The sequence below is a fragment of the Tympanuchus pallidicinctus genome, unplaced genomic scaffold, assembly GCF_026119805.1.
Source record: "Tympanuchus pallidicinctus isolate F22 unplaced genomic scaffold, pur_lepc_1.0 scaffold8, whole genome shotgun sequence".
NCBI lineage: Eukaryota > Metazoa > Chordata > Aves > Galliformes > Phasianidae > Tympanuchus > Tympanuchus pallidicinctus.
Genome location: NW_026294802.1, coordinates 44172329 through 44193045, shown reverse-complemented (window position 1 = coordinate 44193045; position 20717 = coordinate 44172329). Strand labels below are relative to the sequence as shown.

Sequence of the window (20717 nt, the reverse complement as noted above, 5' to 3'; positions counted from 1 at the left end):
CAGAAAGCATCATTTCACATTACTTCTTCATTTTCTGTATAAGCATTCTACTTTGAGGGGGCATTCATTGCTCTTCTTTGCTTCCAGTTATCAAAAAGGAGTGCTGCTGGCAGCAAGATCACCACTTTACGTTACCCTCTGGCAACTCTGGTGTGCTACTGCAGATCAATGGCTGGTCGTTTTTTAATGGAAAATCTACACTTCCCTAACAAAGCATAGATAGGTTATTTCCCTTCCCATCTGTCACAGCCCTCACCCTCTTTCTATTTCAATTCAGTGAAAAACAGTTTTTCATTAGTGTCACAATATAATTTTTTTCTAGGTTTGTATTATTGAAGATGAAATTGTGTTCCCTTGTTCACTCTTTATAAACTAGAGAGTAGATTTTATTTTTATAGGAAGAGACGCTGGCACCCAACTCATAGATTAATGAAAAAGCAGTCAGGAAGAAAGTCAAATCTGAATAAGTTCAGCCTTGAAATCTCACCTACATGGACATAGTATCAGCAAAGCAAGGAATGCAAATGTATCCCCAGGATTTGGAGTACTTGAGCAGAGGCAGTAGTTTCAGTGACAACAAAATAGATTTTAATCCAGTTTTTGATATAATATTTTGGACTAAGTACTTCACTCTCTGCTCCTTCTATTTATATCTGATTGTTATTTCTTATTCCTGCAGCTCAAGAAAGGAGAAAGGTTCACCTGCTAACATAAAGCTGAGGTCTTTCTCTAGCCATCAGGCCATTGCAACAGAGAAAACTGCAAAGCTTCAGTTCTCTGTGAGGCAGATAACTCCCAATGAGTCCAGAATAAATGCTGGGAAAGCCCAACCATCTCCATTAAGCAATTTCTTTTCACTGAAGGAATTTCAGCCTCTTGTTCATTTTTATGACATATTACACTACAGTTTCACTTAAAACAGCAGAAATATGATTGCCCATTCTAAGCTTTTTTGGCACAGTGTCAGGAAGACCAGCTGAGGAGTATTCTACAGCAAATTGGACTGAAATAGTATAATAGTCTTTTTTGGCCTTTCATCATGATGTAAAACAATTTCATATTCCAAACAAAAAAATATTTCCTGATTGATTCAGTATCAATTCATCCCTGATAACTGTAGTTTGCTGTGTTTTTCCACGTCTTCATTCCCTTAGGGAGTTTGCATGGCCAGGATGTTGAGTTCATGAAGGATACCAGAAACTTGGATCATCATGGCTTGTATTGATCAGGAGGTGCTACAGCATTCCTTAGTAAGATCAGAAAAACTCAGAATGCTTTAATTTGTTTCTCTATTTGCAGCAATCTGCATAATATCATACAGTCCATGAATAATCTTTATGATTCCTTCTGTTTTCCAACAAATAGAAAAAACAAGAACACATTTCAGTGAAGTGAAAGTTGAGAAAATATATTTTCTGTTAAAATGGATAATCTAAGATGAGTAGAGCATAGTTGTATTTCTATCAGCTTTGCAGGAGGAGAAGTGACTTAATCTTGATTTTGTAAATTTGAAACAAATGAAAAAGGGGAATCTCATTTTCTTGAGCAGATCCTCACACATTCTATCCATGCTGTTCAGTGCCATAAAAACTATTGCAGAATGAAACACAAAGTTGAAAAGCATCAGCAGTATGAAATACACATTTAGTGAAGAGAAAAAATTAGATGACTGGAAATTCGATAAGGCAACACAATTGGTTTTGTTGGAATTTGAATGATTTAGCTGGGACAATTTATTCCTATCTTCAAGAATTTTCCAAAGGAATTAGGTTTTCATTTGAACTAGAAGATAGCTAGAAGATGATTGGCACTGTACTGAGCTCCAAGACAATTGTTAGCATGTTAGTAACCCCTGTTCTTTCAAAGTTTCCCATTTGGAACCTGTTCAAGTCAGGTACTGTACTCTCATATTTAAACTTAAGAGGTAGTGGTGCTTCAGAAAATATTGCTTTTACTGTGACAGATGGCAGACAATTTGATTTGAATTTTGTGGGTTTTGTGTACATGCGTATCATGTTTTGATTTAAAACATGTATGTATATATAGGTCAGAAGCAGAGAAAGGAAGGCTGCCTGTCTGCAGGCTGGAGAATATCTTGTTGGCAGGATGCTAAGCAGAGAGGCTAACAGAACAAAGTGGGGGCAACAATTAGAGTTAAAATAGGCAGACAAACTTTATCACATATAGAGATTTCAGAATTATTTGGAGGATATCCCATCAGATACATATTGGAAGGGATGGTCAGTTTCTCCAGCTTGCTGCATTTCAAAAGAAGGTTACAGAAGACTGTACTGCTAGGATAGGGCTATCCAAGTTCTTATTTTCTGGATATTACATACATATATGTAATATATATGTATTATATATTCTATATTATATACATATAAATATTACATCATGTATATATAATATATACATATATATATAATTCTTTTTTTCTTTTCCAGAAGGAAAAAATTTCCTAGGAGATGGAAATTCCAGTTTCCACTCATTTTAGTATAAACACATGCAATTATGTAATAACAATTTTTTTCTATGTGAGATATTTTTTAAAAATATGCTATAGTTGTGTGATAGATTCCCAACTGAATTTGTGTAATCAAAATTAACAAAATTGGCCCAAAATGACTTCATCTGACCCAAAGTGAGGTAAATGCTACACATACCTTGAAGAAGCACCAGGCAAATCTGAAAGAAACACTTTTCATAATAATTAGTTAAAAGACATCATAAGTACTGGAAACTTTATGGTAGGGTACTGCGTAGCCCACCTTTGGCAGATGGCCTGGGTAACAACACTAATTAAAATACAGAGTAAGTACTTTAAAAACGGTGAACATCTGAAATTGGAGAGAGTCGTTTTAGTGGAAACAAGTTGGACTGACACTGCCAAAAGTTGCCATCACCATCGCAACCCATGCCTGCACCAAAAATAGCTGACTCTCCATCCAGTAACATTCATTAATAACAGCCTAAGTATACTTCATCTGTAAATCAATAAATTGCTTTGATATGGATTTTGTGCAACTGGGAAGTTTTACCCTGAAATGTCAAAACTTATTAAAAATGAAGAAATATTTCCTATCTTCTTGTTTTCTCTAACTTCCCACAGTGTGTCTATTTTCTAGTATTCACATTTAGACTGTTTCCTTTAATTTCATTCCTTAACAGTGCCTGCTGTACTTGCCTCTTCTTAAGGCTGGACTATAGAAATTCAGATGCCATACCTTGGACATGAATGCAAGATTGTGTACAATAACATCTTTGCCTTGGTAACAGAAATCAAGTGAAACAAATTACTTGGAAAAATGATTCTCAAAAGCAAGCATCAGGATGGTTCTTGTTAATCTGGCCCATGTTGGGGCTTAATACACCGACATATTAATTCCAGACTTTTTCCTGTCTGGAATGTTCTTCACTGTATCACTGCTATATTGTTAGAGAAAACTTTCTTCCCAGATTCATGCTACTCTAAACCGAAAAAGCTTCTTTGGACTGAACAAAGCTGCACCAAAACTTGACATTATGCAACATAAGACACTGAGCATTTCCTGAAGCATCAGTAAGTCATTTACTTTATTTTATTAATCTCCACAAAATCTGCTGAGATATTACCTTAACTTTCAGTAAATTCATTTGCGGCAAAAATAAGTGAATAACAGCTTACTTTAGAGAAGAATTTAAGCTATCGTGACATTTTGAGCATCAAGCATCTGCTACTAAGACATTATCTTGTGAGTCAGGATGATCTGACCACTAAAGAAGAAGCAGAAAAGAACAAGGTCATGGGAGAGAATATGCCATTTTTTTCCTCTACATTTAAGCTTCATGGAATGCAAGCCCCAAAGTTCTCTTATTTCAAATATACTCAACAAATTCAATGCTTTTCTTCTGAACAAATTGTCTCTTAGAAGCAGACTTCAGTCTCTGATACTTTCCCACAGTAGAACAGGACCCATCAGTGAGCAAGACACCCTGCTTCTCATTTACTGTAGTTTATTACTCAGTGGGGTTTCTGCAGCACACGCCACCTCCCATCTGGCAATATTCCAAAATCTTTGCCTTCAGGTCAGTCCATAGTGAATTCCAAGATTCCTGAACATCTTGAGTTTCCTATTCCAGCCTGCTGAGCAATCTGCCCAATCCACTTACTCCATATAGCAACAGTTGCTTGATCTGTGGGGTGAACCCTCCCTCTCAACATCCAGCCAGCTCAGGCAGGGTGCCAAGAGGAGCTATTCTTCAGAATCAGTCACCTGTAAAGCAGATCAAACCACTTCATGTGCTACCAGTATCTTTTTCTCTGTTGAAGTGTAGCGGTTTTCAGATCCTCTGTATCCTCAGCTCCAAAACCCTAAGGGTCGACCTCAAGTCTTCCCTGAGGCTCTCTGCCAGAAGCTACAAGTGAGACCATTCTCTCCCTCTGTAGTGTAGATCATGTTTTTTAACATGTTTCTTAACCTGTCAGGACTGGCCCAAGGGCTGCTGTATGATTTCCTGTTTAATTTCTTCAGAACCTTGCTGTTGCTCAGGGCTGTATGTAAAATAATTCTTCTTCCAGGTCAATTGATGGAAAAGGTTTAAAATCAGACTGTAATTCAGAATTTTTGCTAATTGGTAGAGAAATAGCAGGAATTTTGTCGATCACATTCACGGGGACCTGATAACATCCATCTTGATGTTTTACTCCTAAAAACTGGATCTGCTGTGCAGACCACTTGACCTTACTTTGTCTTCATGCAAAACTGGCTTTCCAGAGGATTTCTATTATCTTCTAAAATTACCTCTGCTATGTTGCCTCACATGATGATGTCATCTACATATTGCAAGCGATCAGGAGCTTTCAGTGCATTCTGGATGAGCCCATGAAAAATGTAGGGCTGTGTTTCCACCCCAGAGGCAGTCAATTTCACATGTACTGCATGCCCCTCCAAGTGAAAGCAAAGTGTGGCCTGAACTCTGCTGCCAAAGGGCTTGAGAAAAAAAGCATTTGTGATATCAGTTAAGGGATACCACTGGGCTGCTTTTGACTCTGATTCTTATTGAATTTCTGTCTTGTCTGACACAGCAACACTCAGCAGTGTCATGACTTCCTTGGACTTTTGCAATGGCCTTATGAGATTGTTAAAGCGTAAGAGAGTCTTGCTGATTAGTCCTTGGCTCTCCAGTTGACACATCAGCTTATAGATGGGAATCTGGGAGTCTCAATTGTTTCAATATTGCTGCTAGTGCACTGCTGTGGTAACAATTGGAACCTGCTGTTCTTCAATTCTTAGCAACCCCACAACTGAACAGTCCCTGAGAGACAGGGCAAGGTAAACAGCTGCTTAATGTCCTCCATCTCCAAGGCAGATATAGCAAAATTCCACCAGTACCCTTTTGGGTCTTTGAAATACTCCTCTTGAGGTAGTCTGTACCAAGGACGCATGGAGCCTTCAAGCCAGTCACAGTGGCATGCTTTTATCACTCATTTTCTGTTCAGCTCACTTTGGCCTCCAACACAGTACTTTACATTCTCCTGTCACTTCAGAAATACAAATGGGTTCTGCCCCTTTATATTTTGATGTCATTAGGGTACATTGTGCACGAGGCTCCACCAGAGTCTTACACTCTTGTGGTTCCAGTGTGCCAGGCCATTGAATCCACACCATCCAATAAACTAGGCTATTCTCTCTCCTCCACCTGACTGGAGACAGGACTCATCTAGTCCTAGGTATTGTACTTATCATACACTTGCCATGAATTCAAACTAAAGAAAACTTTTCAACATCACAAATGGGATCAGTCCATGTTCTCGGTCTGGGAGATTGTTCACTGGAAACTGGAGTAGCCATTTTCCTGAAAGAACCTCCCTTTTTGATTCTTCTTCCTTGCAACTCTTGTACTTGTATCTCTATATTCAGAGTAGATTTTTCATTCCACTTCCTCATATTCTCTCCATGGTCACACAGGTAAAATCTCCAAGTGGCAAACAGAGCATACCTATTATATATTTTCTCTCAAGCTCGGGGATGCTTACAGTGCTAATAGCTGAGATACTAGTCTGTGCTGGTAGAGACTGGGGCATATTTTCTTTTAATTACTGGAACTCCCTGGACGGTTTCTCCACAGCTGAGAAATAAGCCCATATGAAGGAAGACATTTTGTTCATATTATGAGAGAAGTTCACCCACCATTGGATTTTCTTCAGCTTTCCAGGTCATTGCTGCTAGTATGCTGGCATATGGTGATGGTGTGCTCTGTACAAATTTCTGGCACGTAGGTCTTGGGCACCTGTCATCATCTGAATCTTGGGATGACTGATCATTGTCAGGTCAATACTGTATGTCACCTCCAGCATGGTTAGCTCCCTCAGGTACTGGATACCCTTCTCCATGGTGGTCCAGTTACCTGGCCATCATACCAGATCTTTGTTGAAAGGATGTCTTCACTGCTGACAAGAGTCACCTCCATAAAGGAGGTAAAGGCTCATAATATTTTTCCAATTTTTTCTGTCAATTCCTCCTTTCCTCAAAAGGGATACCAGCTGCCAGGCTTCACTGCACACTAAGTCCAGACTACTGGCCCCATTCTTCTAGCATGAGAGCAGCCAGGAAAAAAACATGTTCATATGATGATGTCTGAAGAAGTTTTACATATCTCTCAGTTCACCCATGATTAAGGATCAGGCAATTACCAGGAGTTATTATCTCCTTAATGAGTTCTACCTCTTCTTTCTTCACTCTCCTGTTCTTGTAACAGCACCTCTTCATTCTCATCTGCTTCTTACATGTCCAGCTCTGTTTCTTTCCTTATCAAACATACTGACATACTGACTTTTGCAGTCTTTTTTTTTTTTTTTTTTTTTTTTTTTTTTGTTGTTGTCTAGTATATAGGGGAATCTGTTACTGGCACAGATATGTTCTCTACAAGGGCTGTCACAGGAACTGGAGCAGCAGCAGCAGGACCTGTCAAAAGGTTTGGAGCATCTGCAGAGTCTATCACAAATGCAGGGCTTCTCACAAGATTTGAAACAACACTGGGTTAGTTGTGGGGGTTGGAGCAGTTGCAGGGCTTGTTGAATTTTCATCAGATCTAGGGATCACTTCTCCCTGAGGGTATGTTAAACAGGACTTGGTAGGCATGGGCCAGGAACCAGTTAGCTGTAGTGATTTGTGTCTTTCTAGAATTGTCAGGGCAGCAGCATACCATCTCCAAATATTTTATTATTTTTTCAGGATTCTGCAGTTATTTAGGGCTGAAGTTCCAAAACACTAGGGGTGCCCAATATTCTAGGTACTATTCTAGGTATCTGCCCATACCATTCCATACTTCTGCCACTTTTGATGATGTTCTTTCATCATTGCTTAAACTTAAACAAAACCAAAAACCCAACTGGGAAATGTAGTGATAGGAACATGCTGCTTTGAACATACCAAGGAAATTTAGAATTTTCTGGTGGAAAAAGTGAAGGTGCAAGACAAAAAGGTGTGGGAGGGAGGGAATGATGGAAGGTATCTTTCTTTGTCTTCTCCACAGCCTAGTTCTGTGAGGAGATAAAGTGCAATTATTATAGTTTCCAAGAAATGATTTCCAAAACACAACAATGACTTCAGTGCCGACTACAAATAACAAATTGATATCTCAAGTAGAAATTTTATCATATCATAAGCAAGTAAAGCAAAATGCTAACCTTAAACCAGACTCCAGAGATGGTAAAGAGCATTCCAGGGAAAATAAGCAGTAAGAAAGGTGTTAAATAATAAAATATTTAAAAAAAAAAAAAAAAAAAAAAAAAAAAGACTGTGAAAGATCTCAAAAAATAATAACAAATTAACACTGTGACAAGAAATCATTAAACTTCTATAACGTTTACCACAGTGTGATTTTAACACTGATCAGATCTATTGTTATCTCAACCCTTCAATTCTCACACTGGGGATAAAAGTGAGTTTTGTGGCTTAACCCAGCAAGCAGCTCAGCAACACAAGCCCTTTGCTCATTCTGCCACTCCCACTGCAATGGAGGAGAGAATCAGGGGAAAAAAAAAAAAAAAAAAAAAAAAAAAAAAAAGGAGAAACAAAATAGAACTTATGTGCTAAGATAAAAACTGTTTACTAAGGTGATTTTCAACATGAATATCAACATGATATTCAAACATGATAGAGAAATGTTTACAATCACTTCTTAAAACTCCATCAGCATTTGTGGGAGAAGCCATCATGGAGAAGGCAGGTGGGCAAGCAAGGCCACAGCTCTGTCCAGAAAACTGCCCTGTCCTATGCTAAACACATACGGTCGATGCACTGCAGCACCTCAAGGCTAGCAGCATCCCCATACCAGAACCACCCCTCACAGCTGTCAGTGTTGCCCAAATGCAGGAGTAAACCTCAAGACCTGATAGAACCAGAAGTAGCCCCAGAGTTTACAGGTATCCTGAGCACAGTGGCACCACCAAGCACAGAAACAACCCTAGAATCAAGCTGCTTCTGTCAGTGCAGCTTCAATCTGTAGGGGATTTTTGACAGTCTGCCCCACTGGGAATAGGATCAGAACCTAGCTCATCCCAGACTGGGGCCGCATGGAGGAAGGTCTTGGAAGGTATGGGATTATGCTCCATGAAGCTGAAAAATGTCTGGGGATTAGCCCAGCTATATAGTCTTGGTCACTGGTGACCAGAACCATCAGATGGAACTGGCAGACGACTGTTCTTGTGCAGACTTTAGGGCTGGCTGCAGGGACTCTTGCTCTGATGCTGTGCCCGGGCATGGCTTTGTGCTCAGGATGGCCCCTGCTATCTGGATCAGCTCCCACAGCCTCCTTGGGGCCAGCTGTGGGAATTTGAAGCTCCATGTTCTTCTGGGGAACAGCTTCATGTGCATGCCGACCCTTGCTGCCTAGACCATCTCCTGCATTCAGGCAGCAGGTAATCCTTCAAGGACCTTGATGTCACCAATCTAGCTGAGCTGTGGGTGCTGCTATGAGCAGCTGGGGCTGGAGTATATCTACTGCCATACCATCTTTTGGGCCAACTCTGGGAATCTGAGGTCCAACGTTATAGCAGGAAACAGCTTCGTGTCTGGCCTTAGAAAGAGCAGAACAGCCCCCATCAGCAGCAGGATCACAGCCTCTGTGGCCAGCCCCATATCTCTGAGCAGAGCACAAGATGCAGGGTCACACACCACAGACCCTCCTGGAGGACAAGACTCATTTGCTATGGCAGGACATAGTCCTGGAGTTGATTGGAAGGCCTGCAGTTCCTTTCTTTGGATCCAATCTAAGTTGGTGTGCACAAACCTCCCCAATAAGTTTAGGTCCTCACCTTCTGGTCTGCCTACTTGATTCTGTGTCTGATGGTAACAAAGGGGATGCCCACCATTTCTTCCCATGAGATTCTTCCTCCAGAAAGGCCAGCGGCAAAGCTCTGTAGGAGAGAAAGTCTTCCAGTCGATAATGAGAACTACCTCTTGTTTGCGGGTCATGCAGGTCAGATAAGGCTGTAGCAATATCTCTGTCACTCCACTCACATCCAATCACCTCCACTAGTCTTTTCTATGCCTAAAAGTGTATGGCCTAGTATTCATGTCAAGGGCCTGAGCCATGACCAGAAGTTGTCAACGAAATGAGAAAGTGCTGCTTCTGGCAAAAACACAGAGACCATAAAACTGTGTGATAATTAAACTAGGAAGAGTCCCTCATGAGTTTGGAAATTGAAAAGGAGGTCTTAAGGAACCAATGGGAATTCATCTGATTTTCTTTAAAGTCATGTGTTTTTCATCCCCCTGTTTATATCTCAGTTTGTATACCTAGTAACAGTTCTCCACTCCCCCAGCCTCCTTCCCTGCTCCCCTTGATTATGGCAAAACACATGTAAAGAGTATAAAATCAGAATGCTAGAAAACAGCTTTTGGAGCTCTCCAGCATGCGTGACACCCCCCTCCCATTCAGACCCCAGCTCACAATAGACAAACTGACAAGACAAATCATATAAACCCTCCTATCTTAACTTCCCCAGAATATATATAACCTTAACTATATAAAATATGTATACCCTAACTAACTTACATACACCCACCCTAATTTTGCTCTCCCTTCATCTGAATACTGATTAGTCGTAAGCTAATACATTGTTTGCTTAGAATATATGTGATTATAGATTATGGGTACAACAATTTTCTCAGAATACATTTAGCAATTTGTTTTGGTGCACATGTTCTATGTCAGTGAAGTACATCATGGTCACTGTTTTCTTGCTGAGTAAAACAAACCAGGGAACAGGGTGGAACAAGAAGACACCATGAAAAAAATCAACTCTGTCCCAGCTGAAACCAGGACAAGGAACAAAGTATTTCTTATTCCTGCATGGCAGTGTGCATCTTATTATGTTATCACAATCAAAGGCACATAGAGCCCTTATGCAGCTTAGAGAAGCATCTTCTTTGTGCTTAGCTGGTCACCTTGACACAGTATCTACCAATTCAGCATGACAAATTTCCTTAGAATACTTCTAAATTAAGGACACTTTCATTTTTGTTGGAGAAGAAATTCAAGCATTTCTCTTTTGAAGTAAAAGACTTCATTTTTCATTGAGGTTATTCGCTGTAGACTATAGATAGATAATTTATTATTATTATTTGTGATTCCTTTTGCCACACAGTAAGGGGATAGAGATCATTCTGAGTTTGTGACAAAACTGATAGAAAATCTTCACTAAATAGAGAAAATGAGTGGAGCTGAATATACAGCAGGGCTGCAATGTTAACAGATGCTGAGCTACTTTTAGCAGCATAGACTAATTTGGCACATTATCCAGAAGTATTTACTTAATTGTCTGAGATTTTGAGTGGAAACAAGTATTATGAGTGAATTTTAGTGTGCATCTATTATGCTACAGAACTATTACTTAACCTTTTACCTAGTGCACTGGAAATTTCTTTAATCAAGTCTTTTATACTGTATGTATGCCATCTAATGGTAAATGAGAATAACTCCTATTGTTTCTAATTGAGTAATATTTGACTATTTTTTAACAGCAAATTCTATTGTTTTTTCAGCCTTGTCCCTTACTTCCCCCAACTACATCTCACCAATCCCTGGATTACAATGCAATAGCTAACTTCAGAGAGGTAAAATGTCTTAAAACCTTATCCTTTGTAATTTGTGTGGTTTTGTTCTTACTCTAAGATCTGCTGTGAAAAAGGGCCAAGTTCTATAGAAGAAATAGCGTGCTGTGCTGCAGTGAAACAAACTGGCCTGAAGGATTCTTCTACAAAGAATCTTTTCTAGTAAATCCGAGTGTCAAATTGCACTACACATAAACCAGCAGTTGGAAATTATGATATTTTCATTGGGAGCTAGCAAACAGCCAAAACTAAAACACTTCAGAGAAACCAGAAGTTTGGGCTTGTAATATTACCTAATTTTTGTAAATTAGTGCAAGAATCCTATTAGACTTCAAATTAAGATGAAGACAGAAGACTGAGTTTGAGTCCTCAATTGTGTTTCCTACCATGAAAACATTCCTTGTTTTGCAAACATGTTGACCTTAAATCTGAAAAATTCTGCATTAAATATATCTATTTATCAAGAAATTATAAAAGTTTGTAAATGCATTACGCAAAGAACAAATACTTCCAGCATGTTGTAATGTGATAAGGTTATATAAAGTTCTTTTTTTTCTCTTTCTTTGCCATATATTTAGAATTGCGCTTATATAGGATTCGTGTGATTTAAGCCTTAAATCTACTAGAGCACTGGAACAGCTTATTGGGAAAATCTCCAGCAAGGAAGGACTCAAGGAACAAGTTAGACAAGCACATGAAAAATAACATTAGCACACTTTAAAACTAAAAAGCTTTCTGTCCTCACTGTCTTTCCTTGATGAGCTTATTAGTATTATTTCTTTCCATATATTAGTGAAATAGACACTATTTAGTATCCTAAAATGGAAAAAAATGGGAAATAAATTAGTGGCTAGGTGAGCAGAGGAATAACTGAATGGATGGATGCACACTTGCATGAATATCAACGGATTTCAGATAGTTGAATGCAAACTACAAGATCTCATCAACTCCTGTATCAGAAGATTAAGTCATCTAATTTATCACTGTCTCAAACCTTAGTCTCTAAAGTGAGATGACAATCATTATTTTTTCTACTTTTAAGGAAATTATGTGTTTATTTTTATTTTTAGCAATCAAAATTATATTAGTTGGGAATATTTATATTATGTCATTAGTAATCTCAATCTATTAGGCACAACAATGAAATACGATAATAACAATCCTTCACTGCTACAGTAAAATCATTTACAGCTTAGTCAATATGATGGAAATAATGAGAAGCATAGCATTATATTGCCCATTAACTTAACCCTTAATTTCCATTAAGGAAGTCTGTGTAGAATATTTCAATTGCTCAAACATTGAAGATAAACCATAGATCTAATTTTTTAGACAAGTTAATTTGTATATTTTCCCATCACTTACGAAGGGTGTAAAAAAGTCTCTGACCCAGAGGGAAACAAATCTGAAAGTACCAAACATATTTTCTGTCCTTTCAAAAGAGAAATATCATTACCGTCAACAAAACCATAGCTTCAGCAAGCATATGCCAGCGATTTGCTTTCAGGTGAAAAAAAAAGCCACTTTAGATTGTGAGTTTATAATGTTAACCCTTCTTGTCAAGGAGACCTGTGCTGTTGATGTGTGACTCAGTGTGACCATTGAGTGCTCAATGAGATCTCTGATTACTTTAATCAGTTGGATTATGCAGGAAAAGAAAGACTTCTAGAAGACAGAGAAAAAATATTTTTTTCAATGAACTCTATTTGTGTGAAACTAACCAGTGTGAAATCACCAGTGGAGACTTTGTATAGATGAGGTAGGAAGTGGTAAAGGAATCTCAGTTTATGGTTGGAACATATCTCATATCTTTCTACAGATAAGCATTTTGCAACTAGTTACATTTTCCTCCTAGTTAAATTTCTTCATTTTTACTAGCCATGGATTTCAGGTCATAATACATGGAAAAGGATGGCAACAGTAAAGAGTCAGTATATTAACTATTTCTTAATATTTTGCTAATTTATTTTTCCTTGAGAGTTTAGATTCTCTCTGAATCTCAATCTCCTATCTCTGATTCTGTTAGCTATTTCTGAAACAAAACACACTTTGTTTTAAACATTAACCAACCAAACTGAATGAACAGGAGCAGAAAATACATCTGTGCTAAACTGATAAATTTGCCAAGAAAGATCAGCCAATAGGAGGCAAAAAATAAACTTTTCATATTTGCATTAAGATATTTTTTTCTTTGTGGGACTCCAGTTAGGGATGAGCCCTTAGCTGACTCAGCAGCATAAAGAAGACACAATATTCCAAGATCTTTGAAGTCACTCATGATCCTAATAAAACTTAGACAGAGAAAACATTAGAAAAATATATATATATATACAGTATCTGTCATTAGAGAACAGTCCAAATTGGAAATAAAGTGAGCAATAATTTACACATAGGTAAGATTTTTTAATGCAGAAATGAATTGCAATGCAATTTTCATTTAAAGACAGTACCCTACCAATAACAAAACCACTGATAATTGCACCATCTAAGTCTGAATCCCAGTCATATGTATATTCACCATTGGGTCAGCTGTCCAGGATGTGTCCACTCCCAGCTCCTTGTGCAGTCCCAGTACAAGAACTAGAAAAGTCTTTGACTCTGTGTAAGTACAGCTCTGCAACAACTAAAACATCAGTGCATTATCACCAATGTTTTCATCCAAAATCCAAAACACAACATCATACAAGCAGAAAAAATAATGAATCTGAAGAGGAATTTCAGTTTTTTTTTTAATTTCAGTTCTCTTACAATCTGTTACAGAATTTTGTGATTGCTAATTCATACAATCAACATAGTGTACATCTGTTGACTAAGTAATTACTTGGTGTAATTTTTAATGGATATAGCATGGAAATATTGTCTACTTTTCACCCAAGGAGTTTAAAAAAAAAAGTTTATAAAATTCAGCTGAGTAGGACAGAAGTTGAAAAGTTTGAATGATCAGATAAAGAATTGAAGAAAATATCTAGGGACAAGAAACTTGCTTTCCACATGAGGAACTTTTATTTGTACGTATTGTTCCTGGACACCGCTGCCGACACTGCAATTTTGTTAGAGTACACTTGGCTGCCTTTGTGTCTTTGTGAAGTCAGCACATTTCACAGCTATAAATATGTGGGCACCCCAGCATCACTCAATATTGTTGCCTTTTTTGCATCTCCTTTGAAATGTCAGAAAAAATGTCCTTTATTTTTTTTGGCAGCTATTCCACTGCTGAATTTTCTCAGGGAAATCCAGGATATCTTCCATGGCCTTGGAGGTAGGAAAGGGGAAATCTAAAAGCTAGCTGTGTGTTTTTCATTGAACCACACTTGTGTTAGCACAGAGATGGACTTTCTAGAATAGTTTAAAATAGATCTGACAACCAGACTCTAACTAATTAATCTAGCTAGTCCAGAACAATGGGTATAATGATCAGTTTCACAGGGTCAAAGCTATTGTAGCATGGTTACTGTAGGATAAATGGTGATTTCTCACAGTGAAAAGCATTTTAACTCATGCTGTTTACATGAAGTCAGGATGGAAGCAATTTATTAATAACATAATTAACCAGCAGTCAGGGAATTATGACTTCAGGATAAATATCAGCAATAAAAAATTAAATGAAAATACAAGAGAATTAAAAACAACCATTTACAAAAACTTAAAATTAATTATTTTAAAAAACATCTGTGTATTTCTAACCAACCTTCTATAACTAATCCCTAACAGTTTTTCCCCAATATACAATGAGGGGGCAGCTCTGATCTGCCTGGCTGGCCTCATTTCCTCTGTGGTGTCTCTACCTCATTGGAGATCTTCATATGTCTCCTACACTGTTTCTCAAGATTATTCATCTCAAATTTTAACTGATATTCTGCCTACTGTTTAATTCCACTAACAGTCAGCTTAAACAAAGTTTATCTTTGTTCATCTCCTTTGGGCATTATCAGTTTTGGGGCAAAGACCTTTAACAGAACAAGTAGCTTAGAGTTCTCCATTCAGGTGAACACAGATAGCATTTACACTCTTCTTATCCAGGCTGCATTATCAAAAGGAGGCCACAGACACGTTATTGTATCAGTTCAGGTACACTGGTCAGACTTACTTTTTCTCCAGGCCAGATCCGAAATAAAGAAGCATAGAATTATATTTTCTGCATGCTTCCAAAACATGGATGCAGTCACATATGTGTTTTAGGAAGGAAAAACTGCCAGAAAAACTGAGTGCATACAGGCTCAAGCAAAGTCATGACATGAATTCATTTCCAATCCCCTGGTAAAAATAGATGAAGTTTAACATTTTTGAGTTATTTTTGGCACTGTAGCCTGGATTTCTATTAGGCCATTGAACAGATGCAAAGCTTTGGCTTGTGGTTGGATATCAACCTGGGACTCAACATTTTGAACGTTACACAGTTATCTCCATTGCACAGCATCTGCCTAGTCCAATTGCCTATATTATTAACTCAAGAATGGAAATAAAGTGATGAATTCAGTCTCCTTCAGATTGATTTCAAGTCAGTGTAACAATGGCAGTATGCATCAGCTGAAGATTTGTTAATGATAACTCCTTCTCTTTACTACTCTTTAACGAATAAAGGAAAGATCATTACTAATAGGCAATAAATGGCATTAATCTTTCTTACGCTGTCTGTTCTGCTTTTGATAATAGTTGATTAGCAAACTCAATGTTGTTCTATTAACCCATGAGCATTTTTTAGTGTTTTCTAACTCAGTTCCATTGAAAAGAGCTGTGAGACACTGTTGGAGCTTAGATAGCCATTGATGTGAAACTACCCACGAGGTACTTTTGCAATATTTAAGGCATTTAAATTTATTAAAGGTATTGCAGTATTTAATAAAGCATTCTAAATAATGGGTAGATGTAGACACCGTATCCAGTCCCTTTGACTACAGACTTCCTCAGCAATCAGAGCAGTTCCATCACCAGGAAAAGTACTCATTGATATCATTACAAAAGGTTACAAACCATTTGCCTGACATAAAAACTAATTGTAACCATCAGCATCCAGCGAAATAGTATGAACTAATACTCACAGGAATTTTACTGCTCCCACTTCAGTGAGTAAAACTAGCCTGTTCTTGAAATATTACAATTTTTCAAGTTGGAGTATTCAGTCAGAATTGTAGCGTTGTGTCAGATAGCCATTTCTCACAGACAAAGTGAGAAGTATTTGCTTCCTTTCTCTCTTTTTCCATACTCTTGCAATATAGGAGCACATAGTAGAGATGATGCCATGGAGAAAATGAGCTGCCTAGCTGGATAGCTTCTTCTTCTGTCTAGAAGCATTCTTCAGGAGAAAGCAGAGTATTGTGCTCAGAGAGATGCCAGCTCCTTTGATTTGTATCCCTTCTTATACAGCAGTACAGCTGAGGGCAGTAGGGTGTCTGACTTCTTTTTGTAGTGATGGGACCACTGAATACAGAGAATGAAAGGGAAAAGATGTAGAGCAGCTGCTGTGGGAGGGGAATGTGACCTCTCCACGCAGCTATGACATAAGTGTGACCAACAGACAGATCCTGCAAAGGAAAGAAACTATCACAGCAGAAGTCATCACAACACTGTGCAAAGACATATTCTTCCCTTCACTTGCCACATGAGAAAAGCAAAAACAAAGGTTTTATCAGCTGCTTTAGCTGAGTATATTTGAGCATGATTTTGTATGTGCGTTATGTTTAAGCACAGAAAACAACATGAAGAAACACTTAGTTTGATGTTTGATTGCTCCTAGCCATTTATTGATAATGTGGTTTGATGATTTGCACTTTTTAAACCCTGGCTTGCAGTAACAACTTTAAAAACTCTGAACGAGACTAAAAGAATGTCACGGAGTTGACTAGATCAATCTACACCCGTGACAGGAGGAGAAAAATGTGCAAATTAGAAAATTAAGTCTGCAAATGGAATTTAGAATTGGTAACATGACATTCAGTGGGATGAACTTACAGCATAATGCTTTATATGCTAAAACTGAGTGTGAAAACTAAGATTTTGTTTCTCATTCTAGTCTCAAAAAGTGATGCCTTTTCACAAAAACAGGTGAAAGCCTGCAAGTTAGCTCATCAAGGTATCTGAAGACAATGAAGTTGTATTCTCTTTGACTACACTCTCCAGAAGTCATGGTTCAAACAGTTTGCAGCAATGAGATAGACAGCAGCTTTCTTAGTTACAGCATCAAGTTAACATACTGGCTCTCACTGTACAAAACTAAAGTTTCTTGAAAAGGCATAAACACAGAGAAGAAATTCCCCCAAGAGTGGGAATGAACAAATGCCTTTTCCTAACAGACACAGCATCAGGGATAACTAATTCTCCTAGAAACCCTATCTCCTCAAATGTTGTCAGGATTTATTTCCCAATAAATGCAGATATAATTCTATTGTCATATGTGCTGTAATCTCAAGTATGGCTACAGGGTGGCAACCAGCAGAAAGATTCAAATCTGCAAATTTCTCATGGAAACCTTACCTCAAAAAAATGGAGTTCCTAGGTAAAAGCACTCTGTACAAATATCCTGAGGTTACATCTTTCTAGTTAAGATTTGTGATTTAAATATGAAATTTAATGTCTGCAAGTTTTTCTTTAAAAAGAATAGGCAAAGTATCTAGCTGATTAGAATTAAGTCAATTTTTAATGTAAAAATAATTTTTATTCAGCTCCCTCTCTGTGTTCAAAAATAGCAGCGATATTTGAGGTCTGTTTATACTGTTATCATTCTAGAAGCTCAAAATATGTAACAAATTATGTCTGAAATTTAGAATGTTTTGAATTCCTCAAAAAAAAATTAATGTTTGAACTTAGAAGTTACCACGTTATAAAGTTTAAGTAATAAGATGCATTTTGTTTTAGGAAAAAAAAAAAGAGAGAGAGAGAGAGAGAGAGAATTTGAATTATAAAGAAAATGATGTAAGGAATGGGAAATAAAAAGAAAGCAAATGATTTCCTCCTGTTAAGTCATGCAGTGCTTGTGGATATTGTAATGCACAGCTCCTTCCATTAAAAAAAAAATAATAAAATTTGAGTTGTAAAAGGCCCAGATAGTTATAGGTTACTTATAAAATGTCAGATAATTACATTTTGTAGATCTTTATATTATTAAGTCATTTAAACTATGTTTGGTCCTTAATTTTTTTAATCGAAAGCACCAAGAAAATCACAACCCACGAGGAACAGCCTTTGCCACGATCAACAGCTGGGCAGAATTTCATTCAGATTTTACAAAGAGCTTCAAAATTCCCTTAAGCCATCATAATTCCAAAACATTCTTAAAAGGATTTTCCTTACCTATGGTTTTCCTGTGAACAGAAGCCTCACAGGTAAGTCTGCACCACACCGATTCTTCTGCCTCAGATGCGATAGGAGGATCCTTTTCCTGTGTGAAATGGGTGCAGTTTTCAAAGTCCACTGCTAATGCTATTTTTCTCTTGCACATTCTCCTCGAGATGGATGGTCGATAGGATGAATACAGACATTTCTCTTACCTTCCAGATGTTTCCTGGTGCCTCTCTGTGGTAATCCTGCAGCCTGGCCACAATTTTAGGGAAAACCCAATAGTTTAACCAATGTTGTAATTAATAATTTACATACATACTAAGCAACATCATGAACTCCTTGCATATGTTTTCAAGACATGACTTCAACAAGAGATTTTGTTTCATGGAAGATTGATAAGCTTCAAATACTCTCAGCTACAGCAGTGAGGTCTTGTACCTACCTGTGTTACAGCATTGTATGGTTGTCTGCCAGCTGAGGAATGACACTTGGCTAGCCCTTTTCTGAACAAGGAAGGACTACATCAATTCATCATATGAAGAAAAATAAACAAAGATACTGTTTTGCATAGGAAATATGATTCTTATGGGAGAGAGAAATATTTAAGACAGAAAGAAAAAGACTCCTCTCATTGATGAGGAGTCATCACTAATTTGAGTCACACCTTGGAAAACAGACTGGGCTTTTTTTGTGACACATAGTATCACTCTAGATGAACTTTCGATGTATAGAAGTATTATTATTACATAACAAATATATTTAATGATATATTCTCACTTTTTGTCAATCTATGAATATAAGCAAAAATTGTTAATGTTTATTTTACAGTGGGAGAGATATTTTAAAGCTAGTCTAAAACCCATTACTTTCTGACATACTCTGCAGTGCATTTGATACATTATAGGTCAAACCTGTATGTTCTCCCTACGATCACTACAATAGGATACATTTTAAATCCATGCTACATTGGACAGTAAGTGGCAAGAATACAGCGTTTTATTCTGGATGCAGTTTAGCTACTGAATACTCTAAAATAACTTGGAAGTAAGTCAAATTCAGTTCCTTTTCTTCTCCACAAGATTATTAGATATCATTGTTATTACAATGCATATATGAATTACTATTTCTCTTAGTACTGTGAAAAGGTGTTCTGCAATTTCCATCAAATTCTTATAACCTACACATACAACAGCGCTAAGTACAAAAAGCTACTTCTGCTGCAATATAGAACAAAGTATTTCATATATACCATTTAAACTCATTCCTACCAATTCTTTCAGAGCAATGCAAGGCATACTATCATAAACACATTTATTTTATATTTATGACCTGAAGATCACAGGTTATCCTCTATACCTCACATTCCCACAGCTGCTACAGTCATCCTGCACAAGCCTTCAAAGTCTCTGAAAGCTGTGGTCATTTTGGGAAGGCTCAGCTTGCAGCTGTGAAATTCTGTCTGCCTCTGAAATCCTTTCAAACTCCAGAAATCAGACAATACCCCACGTGCAGAGGCAAAAATTTATTTAATGGATCATGTGTGAGATCTGATTAGATATCCCAATCATCAAGAAAACCACTCCAATGGATGCAGTTCTTTAGCTCAGATGACCAGTCCATCCTTAGCTGATCAGAGATCAGAGAATTTATTACTTAACTCTCTCTCACTATTAAAAGACATCTCACATGGAATTGCATATGAAGCAAAGCTATGTCAATAAATTCCTCCATGTGGAAAAAATGGCAACCAATGACATTCACTGATGCTTGCTGAACATTGCTGAAGATCAACAGTGGATGTGAGCACAGTGAGGCAGTGGGTGATGCATTTCAGCTGTGGTGACAGCAACTGTGGGTCACCTCCGCTGGTGCAAATTTTTTACAAGCACAGCCTGCAAGATCACAGAATCACAGAATTGTAGGGGTTGGAAGGGACCTCCAGAGATCATCGAGACCAACCCCCCTGCCAAAGCAGGTTCCCTACAGCAGGTCGCACAGGTCGGCATCCAGGCAGGTCTTGAACATCTCCAGAGAAGGAGACTCCACCACCTCCCTGGGCAGCCTGTTCCAGTGCTCCGTCACCTCACTGTAAAGAAGTTCTTGCGCACGTTTGTGCGGAACTTCCTATGCTGCAGCTTATGTCCGTTTCCCCTTGTCCTGTCTCCACACACTGCTGAAAACAATCTGGCCTCGCCACTCTGCCCCCCACATATCTGCCCCTTAGATATTTATAGACCTGGATCAGGTCCTCTCTGTCTTCTTTTCTCAAGACTTACAGACCCAGTTCACTTAGCCTTTCTTCATAGGGGAGATGCTCCAGGCCCTTCACCATCTTCGCAG

The 20717-nt window shown here is 38.0% G+C and overlaps 1 long non-coding RNA gene across 1 annotated transcript in view; it reads left to right on the top strand.

Annotated features, from left to right (window-relative positions):
- The window catches only part of LOC128073911 (uncharacterized), a 90249-nt gene extending 69797 nt beyond the window's left edge, over window positions 1-20452 (top strand). Inside the window, exon 2 of the long non-coding RNA XR_008202931.1 lies at window positions 20376-20452. This is a non-coding gene — a long non-coding RNA (uncharacterized LOC128073911). The remainder of the gene's footprint in view (window positions 1-20375) is intronic.
- The last annotated feature ends 265 nt before the right edge of the window (window positions 20453-20717 follow it).